General features: G+C 47.5%; 1 protein-coding gene across 4 annotated transcripts in view; it reads right to left on the bottom strand.

The window, feature by feature from the left end:
• The window catches only part of Dab1 (DAB adaptor protein 1), a 1,118,143-nt gene extending 1,100,592 nt beyond the window's left edge, over nucleotides 1-17,551 (bottom strand). For 3 of the 4 annotated variants that reach the window (XM_087660515.1, XM_087660524.1, XM_087660534.1), the window contains exon 1: nucleotides 17,280-17,525. The gene's annotated coding sequence lies outside the window, so the exon portion shown is untranslated. Of the gene's footprint in view, nucleotides 1-17,279 lie in introns of all 4 variants that reach the window. The other variant, XM_087660519.1, reaches the window with a different exon arrangement.
• Between the last annotated feature and the right edge of the window lie 989 nt (nucleotides 17,552-18,540).

Here is an 18,540-nt window from a genome sequence, read left to right as displayed (position 1 = left end):
AAACATGATGAGAAAAATAAAGGCTGGGTTTGACAGTAACCGTCAGCAGAGCCAAGGCTGTCGGATATGCCCGGCTAGGGAGCGAGAGGGTCCTGGAAGGCACGCCTCCTGCCTGCCTCTCTGCCACGGGTCCAGCCTGAACTCAACCGTTCTCTCATTTGTTCAAGTCTCATTGATTCTATGCTGCATACAAGAGAGCTGACAATGGCCAAAGAGAGCTAGTCCGTGCTCCCTTCCACTCCCACGTAGTAGGGAATGTCTTTATGACAAGTGGCATAAAGGGGAACACAGGGTGCTGGGACACAGAAAGAGAGCTGTAAAGATGAAACTCCATGCCTCATGGTAAACTGTCACCTACAGGATAGATGCCATTGGGAGAAACATAGGAGTGGCTATGGAAGAGGGCAGGTAGCCCTTGAAGGAACGGACCTCTGCTCTGCTGGGGCAAGTCCTGGCCTTGGTGTCTTAAGATCACAGTTCTTGAAAGCTGCAAGGACTCAAATCACTCATTAATATTCATTCCACAAACCCTCTCTCCAGTTCCAGGACATCCAACGCTACACACACAGAGGGCTGCAAGTAGTTCCCTGGGACCAGATTCCCTGGACCAGGGAGGATCTTGTTATAGGATTGGACTTCCTCCTGAGACAAGCACAGAAAGTACTACTACAGCCTGCACCATTCACGCAGCTCATGCCTCTGGGGGTCCTGAACTCTCTAGGTATAAGTGCTGGGAAAACCGGCAAGGAAACCAGAGAAAGGCAGGCATCTATTTGATCGAAAGAGAATACAGGGTAGACTGACTTTTCATCCGGATTCCAGTAGAACAGAAAGATGAAGACTCAATCTCATCTCTCACTGTGTCTCCAAATAACTATAAAGCACAAGTCAGCCCGTCGGTGAGCCATTCCCCGAAAGCACCCTGCCTCACGACCTCCACCTGTGCCTAGGTGGAGGTAAGCACAAATTTAAAATGCTAATCGACAAATATTTAATGAACTATTGCTCTGAGCCAGTGCTCACTTCCCTTAATGCCCAGCAGCACACCGTGAAGCAGCTCCTGTAGCTGTCGTCCTCGTTGTACAGAGCTGGGAATGGAAAGGGCAGAGTGTGAAATGCTAGCTACTCACTTAGTGACAGAACTGGTGTTTTGAGCACAGCACTCAAGTCCTCAGCCATAGAAATGTCCTAATTCAAGGCCCGTGCAAATTCATTTCTTCCTGACTACCTAGTCTGTAAGAGTAAAACAAGAAGGAAACAAAGTTATCCCAATACAGGGACAAGCAAGTATCCTCTTAGACCAGGAGCCAGCATATTCATTCTGGCCCCACCCACTGTGTGGGTGTGTGTATTAGGGGACAAAGAGAGGAGGGAGTGGTCTCTCCTGCCCTTCTAACACCATCCTGTACTACTGATATGCCACAAGACCCAGGACTGAGAGGACTCTCACCTGAAAGTTAGAATACATCAGCATCCCAGTCAACTAATCTCCTAACTGCCAGGTACCCAAGTCCAGGGCTGACTGGAGGATCTGTGGACTCAGAAGCCACAATCTGATCAAAGGTATATCCTAGTCTCTCAAAGGCAGGCTGTTGATGGTGATTGGGGCCCAAAGAGCACCTCAGAGGGGGCTCCACTCTACTGGCCATGGGATAAAGGCAGCCCAGCAGTCCAAGAAAGAGAACCAGTCACAACTCCAAGGTTAGAGAGGGCCCACTCCCATATAGCCGGACACAGACAATTAGAGCTAATTGGCCACCTGTAGATGAGGCGACCCTGGAGGCAGAGCCCACTGTTGGACTTTTGAGAGGCCCATGGCTGCTTCTCTGCCTGTGGCTTGCCCTTCTGCCCTCAGATACCTGCCCCACTTGGACTAATGAGCCCATGCTACAGAGGAAGGAGGCTATACGGGGAGGGCACAACCTGCCGAGAAGCACTTTCTTCTAATAAACGTTCCCAAGATGCTCCTGAGAGCCACGGTTGGATTCTCCCAGGAATGTAGCCTCAGGTGCTGAGGGGCAAAGGCACACAGCAACAGCTCATTTAGCAGGGGACAAATGGCCTCCTTTCAGGCCAACAGATAAAACATCATGCTTAGATAGGGCTCCATGCAAGACACAAAGGGGAGGCAGCACCTCCTCGCTTAAGAAAGCCCGGGATTCCTTCTGGATGAGAAAAGAAAGGTACTGTCTCTTTCAACCAACCTAGAGGCAAAAGCAAAGTGAGAAGAATATTGCAATCAAGAAAAATATTAGCAGTCGTAAGAGCTTGTACGTGTGTACACGGGCCACCCTGGTCCATAGCTTAGGTCTGCATGCAACAGCAGCAGCTCGTCCCAGCAGCTTCAAGCAGCAAGAGAAAAGGAAAGTGGCTTCCCTTACCTGAATGAAAAGCATCTGGGGGCAGTGCTGAGAGACTGGAAGCTTGAGCCTAGCATTACAGAAGTATTATACTGAGGTCATAGTTCAAAGCAGGCCTCTGCGTTCGAAACCCAAACTTTTTATGTTTCTCTCATGTTTAGTTGGTTGAGTGGCAGGGGGTAGGCGGGTATTTTCTGATCACAATACACACACACACACACACACACACACACACACACACACATATACATATATATATATATATGCAAACTTGCATATACACACAATCTCTCTCTCTCTTTCTCTCTCTTCTTTTACACTATAATTCAAGACCTTATAATAAAGACCATGCAAAAATAACAATGACAATATGTTGTCCCTTTGAAACAGTAGATGCCAGGTACTGGGCTGCTTTCAATTCTAATAAGAAAATCGTGTGGAAATGCTAGCGTGTCGGGAGAGATGCATACATGAGAGTCAGCAGCTCTCCCTGCACACAGTAGGGGATCAATAACTGTTTGCTGAATTGGATGTGGTGAAATAAGCACAGAGCCACGGGGAGAAGAGAGAGAAGGTATTCTGCAGAAACACAGCTACTCTGTGTAAGACACTCTGCTGGGAGTTTGGCACAAAGAAGACATTTGCTGTCTTCCAAGCTGGCTCCTGACATCAGCGGGAAGCTCCCACTGTCTTAACATCACACTCACAGACAGAACACAGCAGGACATGGGCTTCCAAGCAATCCCTGGGAAATGGTTGACCTTCACGGGCAGTCCTGTCACAGGCTCATCTCCGTGTCATATCTGCTTTCTCTTTTTTAAAGGGAACATTTTAGGGTAGAGAGAGGCTAGTTCATAAAATCCCAGTGGCAGTACAGGCACTGGAGGCTTGATGCCAGGAGGCATCCTCCCTCGCCACCATCGGGCTGTTCTGGGAGTGATTTTTGCCTGATGGTAACTTCTGTCAATTTGCTGCTTTTCACTCCTCACAGCACTGGTGGCTTCAAAGCACTTTGAAGTGTGTGGGAAATATCTCAGATCACCACTTCACACTTTCCCCCAGGAAGTACAGAAGGGATCGTTACCATTTATTGGACAACTGCAATAATGATGATAATCAGAGCATGATCCAAATAGCCAACTTTCTTTCCCTTGGATTTCACTGGGGCACCTAACGTGTATCATTTTATTGACCCTTTTGAAAAGAATCCCCCACCACCTGCAATGTTTAACTTGGGAATGGCTGTACGTCGTGACAAGGTCATATGGTCACTTTAAAGCCTGTGGCCTTCACCAGTGGTCTTTTGCCCATTTGCATAATCACTGTACCCTAGCAGCTAGCACAGTGCCTAGGATATAAGGATTAAGACAGTGGAAATCAGGAAGCTCTCAACAACTCAGATAGTCAGATAGACCAAAGTTCACAGCAAGTGTAGAGACCGATTTCTGGGGGACTTTAGACATACATGGAAGGATTCGCAGAAGGTTCCACAGAGGAAATGATGCCTCAGTCTGGAAGGGGAGGTACAACCGTCAAATGACACATGAAGAGCAGGAACAGAATTTCTGCTGTGGTGGGGTACAGAGGGCAGCAGATGCAGAGACATGGACGACAGAAGAATATGGTCCTGGACAAAGGTCTTCTCAGCCATGAGGGAGAGACAGGGGGTGGGGGCTGCAGCAGGTAAAGAGAGCACTGGAGAGAAATGAGACTAGGAAACAGGGTATGAATGGAGGACAGCTCTTTCAGGCCAAGGAGTTTGGAGTTCATCTTGAAGGCTCTAGTGGCTTTCTGAGCAAGCGTGTTATAGTCTAAGAAAACATCCACTTCACACTTCTACTCTGCTATCTAGAGGGGCATAGCAAGGTCACGGCACTTCCAGCCTGTCAAAGAAAAGGGGGTGATCTATCTTTCCAGTAAAATCAGAGACAGACAGCGAATGTGTAAGAACAGCAAATGTCTCTAGGCTCACGCAACACCGTGACTATACTGTATGGGTGTTCTTTTGAACTTTCACGCAAAGCACTCATGACCGTGGAGTATTGGGGGACTTCAGCTGACATGTTTGCATGAGGCTTGAAAGGATAGAGTCAAAGCAGGTACACACTAGTGCAGAGAGTGACCCCTCAGAGGAGCTTGGATGTAGAACCTCTCCCTGTCCCTAAAAAATAGTGTTGCCCTCAGCCCAACAGTTCCAGGGGATGATGAACCCTCAACTCTGCTTGGGGCTCCCAAGCCTCCCTCTGCTAGCACGCAGTGGGTTACCAACATCCTTAGTGTCTTTCACCTCAGGTAATGCCCCTGGCATCCAAGAACCCAAGTGAAATGATGGAGCAGCCCCTTCCTTGTCTCACTTAGTATTTCAATCACAAAGGGTCCGTTGAGTGCTCCTTCACAAAAGGCCGCCCATGCTCTCCGTGAGGGACAAGAAGATCCGCTGCCATTAGCTTAGGCCGACTTAGAAAATGTCAGAAGCCTGACACAGTTCTACAGCCTAAAGTTCCTGATCGACTTTAAGGGAAAGAAGACACGTGGTGTCATCTTCATCTAAATCAGGTTTACCTCTCGTTTGATTTTTTTTTTAAGTCGAAAGAACGTGTTTATGTATCTTCCCTGGGATCCTCCCTCCCCTTTCCAAAATGAAATCACATTTCTACTTTCCAAACAGGGAGAGCAGCTGTAATCAGCCACTTGGCTGAAGCAAACTTAATTCCAGAGTCAGCCTGGGGTCAGGGAAGGCTTGTTTTCCTACTAATCAGGCAGTAGGAGCCCATAGAGCACAGAGACTTCAGGTGCAAGATGACGCAATCTGCTGATTACCCAGGAACCCGTCTTCATAAACCTGGCCAGATTCACAAGCCCTCAAACTCACTCCTTTATTCACAGGGGGCTGATTTCCCCGCGATTCTCCCCAGAGCTGTCCCAACACATCTGTTTGCAAAGCATGCGGTCTCCACACCTGAACCTCTTAAAGCTGGAAACGGAAGTTTGTTTAGTGTTCTTGCTTTTCTCTCCATCTTTGCTCTGGCTGTGGATTAAACTAATCAGGCAGTATGCCTATTTGAAATATTGGTGGATCACGAGTTCAAAGCCACCAGGTTGCCTTCCCTGGTGTGAAGATCATCACTTCCCATTAGAAACCTAACTTTTGCTCTACTGTTATTATTTCTTCCGTCGAAACTCTATTCTGTTCAAGTGACTCCTCAATATGGGGAACAAGGAGGGAGCATTTTTAGAACAAGGAGGGAAAAGGCTGGAAACCAAGCTGTTCTTGCTGCAGAATTCTTTCATACCCCACAGAGCAGGGGGTGGGTGCAAAGGAAGTGGGCGACGTCTGCTTTGCACACAAGCGCTGGCAGGCTTACAAGCAAGCTGAGAGGACACCAGAATGACAAGAGTCAGAGGGATTGCTTGGTGTGTCTACCAATACCCATTCCTCCCATCTTCCAAAAATGGAACCTTCATTTTGGCACAAATCCACTCAAAATAAAAACAATAATCCTTAGTCGCTCTTCTGTTAGGAATGAGGATGTAAGCCTAAATTGTAGGTGCAACTCCTGGCCATGGACTTAAAATAAATAGGATCTCCTCTCCTACTCTCTTTTCTCCCTTTCCACCAGAAGGGCAACATGATGATGTCACACCATGGATCATAAACATGGCGTGGCATACTAGGGATGAGGAAACACGTAAAGGCTGACAGCTATTTGACTTCTTGGCTCACAGTCCCCACTGTGGTTTCAGACTTGTACAAAATTGAGAAATGCATTTCTTCCCCTCTGTTTAGAACTTTGGTTACAAGCAATTGGACAGATATGCTACTGAGTGGAGATGGCACGTCTCCATATTGAGGATCCTCACGTTAACAGAATATAGCTGCAAAGAAAGAAATAGCAACAGTTCAGCAAAGGTGATGTTTCCGGTGGAAAGCAATGATCTTCATACGGGGAAATGGCACTCAGACGAAACCTGGTGGCTATGAACTCATGATCTATCAATATTTCAAATGGGTATGATTCCTGTTTACATTAATCCACAGCTATGGTAAAGACGGAGAGAAATACAAGAGCATTGAACATAAAACTACATCAGCTCACAATGCCCAGACATGATAGCCTAATCTGACAGTGAAGGGGAAGAGGCAGAAATATAAATCATACATATGAGAAGTTTCAATCCACACATCAAAATGGGATGTTAAAATCAACGTGGTCACATGTCTGGGGCTACTCTTATTTAGAGGCAAACAATCTTATGCCTCTAAATAGCCCATAAGCATATCAAGTGTATAGCTCAGCGTAATGACGGATGTTCACAGCGATATTTCTGAATCATGCTATTTTGGAAAGCATGGAAGTAATTCATTTATAAGTATTTTCAGAACATTAGTCATCGTGAAACTTTGCTTATTTGAAATATCTCAGTCCATGCGACGCCGGCACATAAATCATTTCACACAGATCATTGTTAGATGAATATATATTTGGGTAGCCCATGTGTGGTCAGTATTTATAGTCATGGGTTTTCTATATCTTTACTCTTTCAGGCCTTGTCCAGAGGTAATGACATAGAAATGAAATGCATACCCTGAAGGTGGGTGTAGTCATTGCTGCTGTCAGGAAACCCCACCTCTAGTTTAGATGCAAACACAGAGATTACAACTTGGATCACACCTCTATGTAGGGGAGCACTATATTCGATATACATAAATGAAAAGAAAAATCACCATCCACCAAGTAAAAGGTGTTCTAATGAAATGAGACACACCACCTAAAGGAACATTGGGCAAAGATGATGAATTAGTGAATCCAATCTCATAATGAATGTGAAAAGGTGTCCCTGCCCATCAGACACCTAGAAAACACAAAGCAGGGTAGTCAAGCAATACCTCATACCTGCGAGATTCATCACACATGCTGCCAGCAATTGGGAGAAAGGTCACTTTACACGCATGATGGGAAATGTGGATTCGTGCACTCCTTAGAAAGTAACATGACGCCATCTACTACACTTTAAAAGACACCTATCATTCCCCTGAGAGAAATTACCTTTGGGGATCTGCTATACAAACTAGTACATCAGTAGAAACAGTGGCTGCACGAGGCTAGCAATTTCAGCATTGTTGGTAAAAAATCTGTGAACAAAATTAAGTTCCTGTCAGTAGGAAAATGGTTGAAATATATGTGGCATAGTCAGTCTATTAAAAATTATATAGTCATTAGCAACAGCAGTATATCTATACTTACTGACTCTAGAAAGGTCTCTCTCTCCCTCCCTCTCCCCACCCTCCGCATGTGTGTATATGTGTTTGTGTTTGTGTGTGCGTGTGTGTGTGTGTGTGTGTGTTTGTGTTTGTGTGTGTTTGTGTTTGTGTGTGTGTGTGTGTGTGTGTGCTTGAATACACATAATGTATAAATGATAAATGGAAACATTTAGGTCACTAAATGAGTTTGTAAACAGTCAAAAATCAATGAGAAAGTAGATGTCTGAGATAAAATAAGTTAAAGTTAAACCTACCAACAGATGTTATTTAAGTGCACGCATGCACATATATGTTAATATAAATACATAAAAGTCACAAATGATGTTAATTTTACTAGCATCTTATTCTTCTATACCTCATTTTTCAGTGGATCTCTATCATTTATATGTAATAAGATGGTAAAGAAACAAAATGGCCCACATCAGTGGTGATCAACATTGATCCCGCAGGCTGAGGTGACCTCAGATGGACAAGACCAGGGCACGTGAAAAGGAAGGGTTCTGGGCAGGAACATCTATGGAAGTAAAAGTATTAGGGTTGGGGAAAGAAACCAGGGATTACCCAAGGTGTTCCGGCTTAGAGACAGCAGAAAGTTCAAAGGCACCAGCGAGTTGCCACTGTCCATATCTGTAATAGATCTAAAAGCCAGGAAATAGGAACGGTCACCATAATGCATTTACAGGATGATCTTTACTTAACAGTGACAAATGAAAAGAGCTTGGCTTTTAGCCAGCTCCACAAACGGACAAATATTTTGAGTGCTTAGGACTCTGTCCATGGTGACGCCATGTGTTACACTCAGATGTAAACTTCAGTTTGGTAACATTTCCATTTTAAACCCTCCTTCCTGTCAGTTTCCAACTTGCCTGTAAATATTTGCTTGGAGAAAATGTCACCAAAAGATCTAAGCTCAAGGGAAAAAGAAAAAAAAAAGGTCATTTTGAAACAAGAAGCTGCTGCATTTTGCATGTTAACTAAACAAGAAGTCTTAAGACCTGTGGCTCAGAGCTCATTTCAGGGGGAAAAAAAGCCTTTATTTATTAAAAGCCTATGAATACAAATGAATTCTTTATTTAGTATTCGCACTTGTTTAACTCTGCCTACCCCTTCTGAGACAGAATCCACATGTGCTTTGCCAGGTGAATTAAAAGGTTGTCTGATGTCACCAGGTCACCTGTTGGTAGCAGTGTGGCTGTTGGAGGGATCGCAATACTTAATAATAAGCATTCTTGCACTGTTGCCCATTTGAAAAGATCCTGAGTATCACTAACAGCACCACTTCCTTGCTCAAAACCAAAAAGTGACACACTGCGGTCCTCCATAGCTACGCCAACCTGGGAAATGCTCTTCTCTCTGCCACGAGGTGTCTTTCGATCTCTAGCCCAGCTTCAAATCACAAGGGACCCAATTTACCTATTCCCATCACTCTATTAGAATACACGGCAGGTGATGCTATTATTACATTTCTGAGGAATTGAAAGAGATAAACAAAACATCAGGCAGCTCTTCAGACACCTGACAGCTCAATGGAAGGAAACAACAGCAGGAAAAACTCAGGTCAGCAGAAAGCATCTTTTTAGACAGTGGTCCCACTGAGCATTGAGATAATAGAAAAAATACAAGGACATGTTCATGCTTTCATACTTCGCTGGGCATGCATGTTAAGGGCAGCAACAAGGACCCGTGGGAAAAGCCTAGAGAAAGGAACTGAGAACGGAGGCTAACAGCAAACCTAAAGAGTTCCAATCCCAACCCTAGCTTCAGTAGAGATGAGGCTCCCAGCCTTCTAGAATCTCATGGAGACTCAGTTTCCTAATAGGAAAATATAAGATTGTTTTGAGGTGATGGAACAGTATGAAAAATACTCAGAAGCAAAAGATAAAACACACTCAGTAGAGACAGCTCTTGTGAAACCATGAATAATAACTGTGCTGCTCTGCTGCTCTGCTGCCCTGCTGCTGCCCTGCTACTGCCCTGCTGCTGCTGCCCTGCTGCCCTGCTGCTGCTGCCCTGCTGCTCTGCTGCTGCTGCTCTGCTGCTGGTGCTCTGCTACTGCTGCTCCTGCTGCTGCTGCTCTGTTGCTGCTGCTGCTGCTCTGTTGCTGCTGCCCTGCTGCTGCTGCTGCTCTGCTGCCCTGCTGCTGCTCTGCTGCCCTGCTGCTGCTCTGCTGCCCTGCTGCTCTGCTGCCCTGCTGCTGCTCTGCTGCTGCTGCTGCTCTGCTGCTGCTGCTCTGCTGCTGCTGCTGCTCTGCTGCTCTGCTGCTCTGCTCTGTTGCTGCTTCTGCTCTGCTGCTGCTTCCCTGCTGCTGCTGCTCTGCTGCTGCTGCTGCTCTGCTGCTGCTTCTGCTCTGCTGATGCTTCCCTGCTGCTGCTTCCCTGCTGCTGCTGCTCTGCTGCTCTGTTGCTGCTGCTGCCCTGCTGCTGCTCTGCTGCTGCTGCTCTGCTGCTCTGCTGCTGCTGCTCTGTTGCTGCTGCTGCTCTGCTGCTGCTTCCCTGCTGCTGCTGCTCTGCTGCTGCTGCTCTGTTGCTGCTTCTGCTCTGCTGCTGCTGCTGCTCTGCTGCCCTGCTGCTGCTCTGCTGCTCTGCTGCTGCTGCTCTGCTGCTGCTGCTGCCCTGCTGCCCTGCTGCTGCTCTGCTGCTGCTGCTGCTCTGCTGCTCTGCTGCTGCTGCTCTGCTGCTGCTGCTGCTCTGCTGCTCTGCTGCTGCCGCTCTGTTGCTGCTTCTGCTCTGCTGCTGCTTCCCTGCTGCTGCTGCTCTGCTGCTGCTCTGTTGCTGCTTCTGCTCTGCTGCTGCTTCCCTGCTGCTGCTGCTCTGCTGCTCTGTTGCTGCTGCTGCCCTGCTGCTGCTCTGCTGCTGCTGCTCTGCTGCTGCTGCTCTGTTGCTGCTTCTGCTCTGCTGCTGCTGCCCTGCTGCTTGTGCTCTGCTGCTCTGTTGCTGTTGCTACTCTGCTGCTGCTGCTCTGCTGCTGCTGCTGCTCTGCCACTGCTGCTCTGCTGCTGCTGCTCTGCTGCCCTGCTGCTGCTGCTCCTGCTGCTCCTGCTGCTGCTCTGCTGCCCTGCTGCTGCTGCTCTGCTGTTGCTGCTGCTGCCCTGCTGCTGCCCTGCTGTTGCTGCTGCTGCTCTGCTGCTGCTGCTCTGTTGCTGCTGCTGCTGGGGTGGTGGTGTATTGATGTTGATGATAATGATGGAGGTGGTAGTCAACAATGGTGATAATAAAGGTGAAGGTAGTCGCAAGTGCTAAGAAACTGTAGGCTCTTACATAGCTCCCAGAATCCCACACAGCAGAGCAGGGAGGAGCACAAGCTACTTGTGTGTAAACCCCAGCTCCACTGGTTGGCATTTCATATTCCTCCCATACAGAAATGTAAGAAGAACCAGGTAGCACATCTGAAGCTTAGAAAGCAGAGCCTTGCACATAATAAATGTCTTCTCTTAAACGGAACACTTGGGCAGAGGCTGTGCAAGGCTGAACTCCATGTGCCATGTAGTTAGGTTGAGCAATCCAGAAGCAGCTCAGCACGGTGGGAAGATCACAGTCTCCTGGGCCAGAGGGGCTTGAGGTCGGATGCAGGCTCTCCGGTGAACCAGCCGTATGATCTAGGACGAGGTGCTCCATGCCTCTGATACTTAGCTACTTTTCTATTCGTTAAAATCTCAGAAAAGACTTCATCATTGCTGGGCTGGCACTGTTTAACTAAGGATAAAGTGAAGACCTTGCCACTATTCACAGGATTAATATGAGGATAGCATGAGAAAAGTAAGGTGCACATTAAGCCGAGTCTGGCTTGCAGGAAGCGGTCAGTAAGCGGAACTACAAAGACTCATAAGACATATGATGCTATCAAATCCAAGCCCTGGGGGCCTCCAGCACCCACTGCCCCTAACAAAGTATTCCCATTCATAAATGTCAATGGTCCCTTATGACCTGAAGTCACATCTACAGCTATTCACCAAAATCTCAAGCCTCGTAGTTCTAATTCAAAGACCTCAAAACGCTGTTGAGTCAAACTAGAAGACAAAGTCTTTCTTAATGAAATTGTCCCAGAAAATGTTGACCCTTCTAGTGCTTCAGTCTCCAGACACGAGTGCCAATAAAGTCTATCCCTTTCCCATAGGAACCTTTATAGCCATCCTTTATGCACACCATGGAGTCACTGCAGCCAAGTGTAAGCAGAAGGTACCCTACTCGATGCTGGGATCAGCTCTTGCATGCAAGAACACACAAAGACTCATGGGCTCAAAGACCTTGTCCCTGCCTCCTCCTGTCTCTAGGGACTTGACGAGCATGTGTTTTTTGTCATGCATACATTGTTTTTCTGTAAAAGGAAATCGACACCTGTTTTAGTTTCTTTCCTATTGCTGTGAAGAGATACAAAGGCCAAGACATCTTATAAAAGAAGAGTTTACTGAAGGTTACAGCTTTAGAAGCCAAGTCCATGATAGTGACAAGAATGGTAGCAGACAGACTCTAGGCATGGTACTGAAGCAGCAGCTGAGAGCTTATATCCTGATCCACAGGCACCTTACAAAGAAAGTTAACAGAGAATGGCATAGACTTTTGAAACCTCCAAGTCCATGCCCAGTGACATATCTCTTCCAACTAAGCACACCTCCCAATCCTTCCCAAATAGGTCTACCAATTAGAGACCAAGTATTCAATATGTGAGCCTATGGAGTCACTCTCATTCAAACCACCACAACAACTTACTGGAAATGTACCTAAAGATATGGGCTAAGGGGTGCTACAAACTTCCGTCCTCTGAGTAGATAATGGGTACATAAAACTAAATTATAATGCTTACAGCCTCAGATCTACAGAGAGCAAATTAGAAAGAATATAGCTAATAAAACGAAGCTCTGAGTTTCAATTCAGATGCTACTATCCTTTCCCTCTCTCACTTGGCCAATCCATTAGAGCCTTGTGAAGCCCGCTGGTCCTCTTCTGTAAAAGTGAGGATTATCATCCTGTCACATCGGGGGATACCACACTTAACAAGACCATCTAATGTAACTTGTAAAATAATCACAACTCATACTGTTGCCTCATTGTTTAAGGTGTTCCCAGTGGCTTGCAGTGCTCATGCCTTCCACGGTTGCTAGGCACTGCCCACATGTGTGTCTTCTGCTCTTAAGGAGCATATGTATGCCCTAGTCAGGAAAATAAGGCGGAAAGTTCAAGCAGCAGCACAAAGGTTTAGTAGTATATTTTCAACCTAGAGGGTAGGTAATTTAAGCAGGCAAGGGAGGGACTGTTACATGTATCTTAAGCAGTAATGTGTCACTTGAATTTACGCATATATATATATATATTATTTTGTAAACAAAAAACAAAGCAAGAGAAAATGAGAACTAGGTGTGGGGTTCGCAGCCATAAACCCAGCCCTTGGGAAGCAGAAGTAGGGGAACTCTGTGAGTTTAAGGCCCACTTAGGCCCATGTAGTGAGTTCTAGAACTGCAAGGAGGCTACGGAGTAATACTCTTTCCAGAAAATGAAAAAGAGGGGGAAAAAAGATTTGAGAGTAGAAATAAGAAACAATGGGATGTCAAGGCACTGACATTAGATCCTTTTTGATGTTAGAACATCCTAAATGAACTGGTCATTAAACTGCAGTCATATGTCTGTGTTAACTGCTATGGTATGCCCTGTGATGAAGGAGGAAAATCTTCGAAGGGATGCACAAACTCTTGGAAGATCTAGACCCTGCGAACTCCTGGCTCCCACTTCAAAAACTGTATGTGGCAAGAACAGGGGGAACAGGAACTTCACACAATGAAGGGGGCTTTGTGGAATAAGATGGATGTCGAGGGCTGAGTTCAGCTCACTAGACTGAAGAACAGTGATGTGGTTTTGAGATGGGGAGAGTAGCAAAGGTACAAGGCCCATGTGGGGTGCCAATAGGATATGAATGCATATGCAGAAACACAGGGATGCAAGTGTGACATGTGTAAGTGTGTGAATGGTACAATGCAACTGAGCATGCGTGCACCTCTGCATGCATGCAGGTCTCCATGTGGGTACGTCTAGAGGGAGTGAATGGGGGTATGGTGCTGTGTACATGTGGTTTGGGGATATGAGCCTAGATAGACTTTGTGTATGTATGTGAAGGTTCGTGATGCTGCTTTTAAGTGTGCATGTGCTTATCTATTTGTAAGCCTACACATACATGTGTGAATAATATACTGTGTGTATATTTGTGAGTAAGATTATGCATATATACAAGAGTGCATGTAGTGCCTTAAGTATAGCTTGGGGTGCATATGTGGGATGGATGTAATATGTGCATATGTGTGTGACAGTATGTGTGGCCATGTGTGTTTATATAAGCATTACTGTATGCTTGCTTGTGTGTGATTCTGTGCACATGGGTATGTACAGTACGGAGTGCAAGCGTGTGAGTGTGTATGTGTTGAAATACACGCATGGAACCCTGGGAGGGAGTGAGGAGGCCAGACAGCAAAAGGCCTTGATGTCTGTGGTCAGGAATTTGAATAATATGCTCTAGGCAGTAGGGTGCCCTTTACGGTTTTGATCTGGGAAGAAATGTGATCAAAGGCATCTTTTAGAAAGATCATACCAGCTGCAGATGGGCCTGTTCCACAGGGCAGGAGACGAGCTGGAAAGCTCGCTGGAAAGCTCGTATGATACCTGCAAGGGGAGTCAGAAGCTGCAGCAGAGAAACCACTCACTCACTTCCTATTACCTTACTGCCCCCCCTTTATTTCCCCAAGGCTAAATAAATAATACACTTTAAAAAGTAAAAAAAGTGGTCCATCCCATGGAAGAAGGATCCCCAAACTGACACCTCCTTCCTATCATTAGATGCTCAGCCTTGAAGGATTGGGTCAAAAGTCAGCTCGCTATGAGGCATGGCAACACTGCCCTGCAAACACAGCAGGTCTGGCCCCCACTACACCAACAGAAAACCCCAGGCAAGCATGAGAGGATGAGAGTTGGAGTCAAGGGCCACACTTATTTAGTAACTGTCAGATCCTATCAACGGTGTGTTCCGAGCAGCGAGCTTCTCTGGAACAACTCTTGTGCAACTTGAGGTCCTCTCTCACGTTTTTCTTTCAAGTCAGATGACAGGACAAGATTTGCTTCATACAATCACTGTTCTCTTGGTGCTAATGTTACTGTTTTCTGTCCCTGCCTTCCGAATCTCCTTCTCGCCCCCTCTCTCCCCATCTCTTTCCTTTTCCTCACTCTCTGGTTATAGATATCTGAAATCTTGAACTTTCTGTCTCTTCTTTTCTCACCAGTGCCACCCCATGCCCACCCCTTTGCATCTTTCTTTTCCTCTCTCCTCATTCTCTTCCCATATCTCTTCCTACTATAAAAGGAAAAAGTCGATTTTAGAAAAAAGTGCAAGGTCTTGGCTAGCACCAGAATCTACAACAAACATCATCACTGCAAAGCAACTGGCTGAGTCCAACTTCTGGGTGGGGCGAGGGGAAGTCTTGACAAATAGCAAGCACTGAAGGGTAGCCACTCATTTTTAAGAAAGTAAGGGTAGCCTATGACCAGCAGTTGCCCCTGGATACCAATATCACTAGGCATTCTTCTAGCTGACCAATTCCTATTTGCTAAGTCGCCCCAGCCAGCCCCAGCCAGCCTCAGCCAACCCGCTCTCACTGGGAAGGAGGTAGCCCTGCTGTCACAGTGTACTTACAGCCCAGCTACTCCACCCATCCAGCACAGCAAGGGGTGGGGGAGCCATAAAATTCAGAACCAGCTACTGTCAGCACTGCAGGCACTACTGAGACCACTGGGTCCAACCCTCATCGCATCCCGGCGAACGGAGCTCTGATACTGACCGCCAAAGAGGATCCATTACTGGAGACCTCAAACATAGGACCTGTTGCAAAATCTGTCTGAGGATAACACCTCCAGGTTTTTGCCTGCTGATTAGGATTCTACTACCTCATATGCAGGTGACTAAACAGACAGAAGCAGCTTAAGCTCCACACATAAAGGGGTTAAAAAGCACACACATTGCCTTTGGAATCCGCCGCATGCACCCTGCAAAGGAGCTGTTGATCATAGAAGTGAATTGAAGAGGAGTCTGCAGCGGTGGAGGGCTCTAAGCTCTGAAGACCTTTTTAATATGGCTGTATTGTAATACTGCAGTGCCAAACCCCACCAGTGGTTCCAAAAAAGAAAGGGGGAAAAAAAAAGCCTCGCTATGCAGCAGAACTTCCCAGCCCTGGAAACAGATTGTCTCCCTTTTGCTCCCATTTAATAATGGCTTTATTTAGCACAATCGGGGGGAGATCTGTGTTCTGCTGAGCAGTATACAGAAAGCTCTGTCTGCAATGATGCGATTCTTCCTTCCTACATGAAACTAACATGCAGTCCCCTAAACTCAGCCTCCGGAAGCGCAGCGAAGCCACTACAAGGTGCTGCGATTCGCAGAGGGAGCCCCTTGGAGGGGTGTGTGTGTGTGTGTGTGTGTGTGTGTGTGTGTGTGTGTGTGTGTATTAGAGAGTCAGGCATACAAGAGGACACACCTTTCCTCCAAGCGGTTTGGATACACCATGCTGCCTGCAAAGTCTACCCAGACTAGGCTGTCAAGGGTTAATTTTCTCAGCAAAAACTGAAACACACACACACACACACACACACACACACACACACACACACACACAAACACACTCCTCCTCGATCCCCACCACCTCGGTGGTCACCATCACACATTTGAATCTTCTTAATCTTAAATTCCAGAACTCATCCCCCCCCCCATTAGTCCTATCTTTGGGGAACAGCCCCCGCACCTGGGCTCCATTCCCCCTCATCCCTGGTGGAAGCCGATCGCCCGACATAATTATTTTCCTACAAGGTTATGCCTAATTGGCCACTAACCTAATTGATTAATCATTTCATTTTTTCAAAGCAGCATCCAAGAGTCAATCTAGCGAGGAGATAGGGAAACATGTTTGCAATGATCCAAGAGGTAAAAAAAATACAGACCTAGGGAAAGACCCCAGGCCAGCTAAACCGATGAGGCTAGAAATGTAATGAAAACGCAACAGGAGCAGGGAATTGCGCACGACCACGGGAGAATCAAACCAGAAGCCTCAGAGCTACCGGAGTCCAGCAGGCTCCAACACGAATGAAGTTGTTTTCCCCGGAGACCAAAGGGTTAAAACGACACCGCTTCAACCCAGTCTTCTCTGTGCTAGAGGGGAGTAGAATCCATCGGTCCTTCCTTAAGCAAACCCTGCTGGTGGTCCTGAGGGTCGCCCTAGCTCTCTGGCCACAACTTGCACCTCTGTGCGCGGCCCTCGCCTGCGCCTTTGCGCGCTACCCAAAACTTTGCGCACACTGCGGCCGCTGCCTGGTCTTTCAGCGTGGCGAAATGCGCCACCAAGTCCCAGAGCCGCGGACAGCCCTTCCGCAGGCACTACAGCTCGGCTTTGGGCTTTGGGCTTCAGACTTTTCTTTCCTCCGCCTCCAGTCCCCGTGCAGGGGCTCCCTCGTGGCTGCGGGAACGCGCCTCCTGGCCCGCAGTGGGCATTGCGGCCGCGGCGCTGCAGACCACCACCCCGCAGGGTCCATAAGGCGCCCATCCGACGGCTGGATGCCTGAACCCACCCTTACCCAGGCGCGCCCACCCAAGCCTCCCACGCCGCGGCCGCCGGGCGCAACACCCTCTCCTACCTTCCAGCCGCTGAAGACCACACTCTGTTCAGAGCTCTAGACTCATCATCCTCTGGCTGCAGAACAGGGCGACCGGACTCTGCTTTTGTTCCCTGGGGCGGGGAGGTCCGTGCGGGGCCAGGGAGCGGACTACGCAACGGAGCTGGGTATCTGGAAGAAGGGAGGCTCACTCCCAGCAGCTCTACTGACAGCAGTAGTGGCGGCGGCAGCGGCAGCGGTGGCAGCAGCAGCAGTAGAGATAGTGCCGGCTCTCTGCAGGCCACATCTTTCATACCTTATACATCACTACCGCATTCCCCCGAATAGGAGAGCCCCTCAGCATTTCGCCACCTAACTCAGGATACCGGCGCTGGCAAGAATGGCTTGGCTGGACAGTCTGGGCTCTGCTAAGGATCGGAGCCACAGCACCCACTCGCCACTCCCTCCTAAACAACTACAAGCATCGCCTATAACCATCACTGGTCTCCCCGCAGCGCTCTCCTTAGGCGGACTATGTCTGCTGCCCAGAATGTCTGGGCTTTAGAGCTAGCAACAGTGATTTACTATGGAAACTCACTCCCAACTGCCACTTCCCAGGGAGTGTCTCCGCACAGGATCTTACTGCTACAGAGGCACCCTCCTGATTGCACGTGGTTTCTGTATGCCACCTCAGGAGCAGGTTTGTGGCCGCTGGGAGAGGCAGCTGCACCAGAAGATTGAGTCCCTGTTGCTTCATCAATAAAATGGGAATCAGATGAGCTTTCCTGTCAGGTTGTGGTGAGAATACAAGGAGATAAACAGAGTGAAGCTCCCTAAACAAAGCTTAGTTTCTTCCTTCTTCCAAAGCAAGCCTGCCTTTCCTCCACAACTGTCAGCCACAACTCAGTAAATATTTGCCATGAGCTTACCTCTGTCCTATGCCAACCCCTATTTTATAGAGTAGGGTACAGCTTGGCTTGGACTGTTCTCTGCAGTGAAGACACAGAAAATAAGTAAATCAAGAAGAATTGTTGAGTGGTATTAATCCCGAAGATGGAAATAGATGGTATGTGCCACATGAAATGACTGGAGATGCTACTCAGCTTTTGTCAACTGGACACAAACTTGAATTACCTGGGAATCGAGATCCTCAGATTGAGATGTTGCTTGCATTATCTGGGCCTGTGGGTGTGTCTTCGGGCATATTTTTGATTGATGGTTAATGTGGGAGAGGCCAGCCCTCTGCGAGTGGTACTACCTCTGGGCAGGTGTCTTAGGTCGTCTATGAACTAAGCTGTGCAAG

Source organism: Rattus norvegicus, chromosome 5, assembly GCF_021556685.1.
Source record: "Rattus norvegicus strain SHRSP/BbbUtx chromosome 5, alternate assembly SHRSP_T2T, whole genome shotgun sequence".
Classification (NCBI taxonomy): Eukaryota; Metazoa; Chordata; class Mammalia; order Rodentia; family Muridae; genus Rattus; species Rattus norvegicus.
Note: the sequence above shows the minus strand (reverse complement) of the source record. Positions and strands in the feature narration are given on the sequence as shown.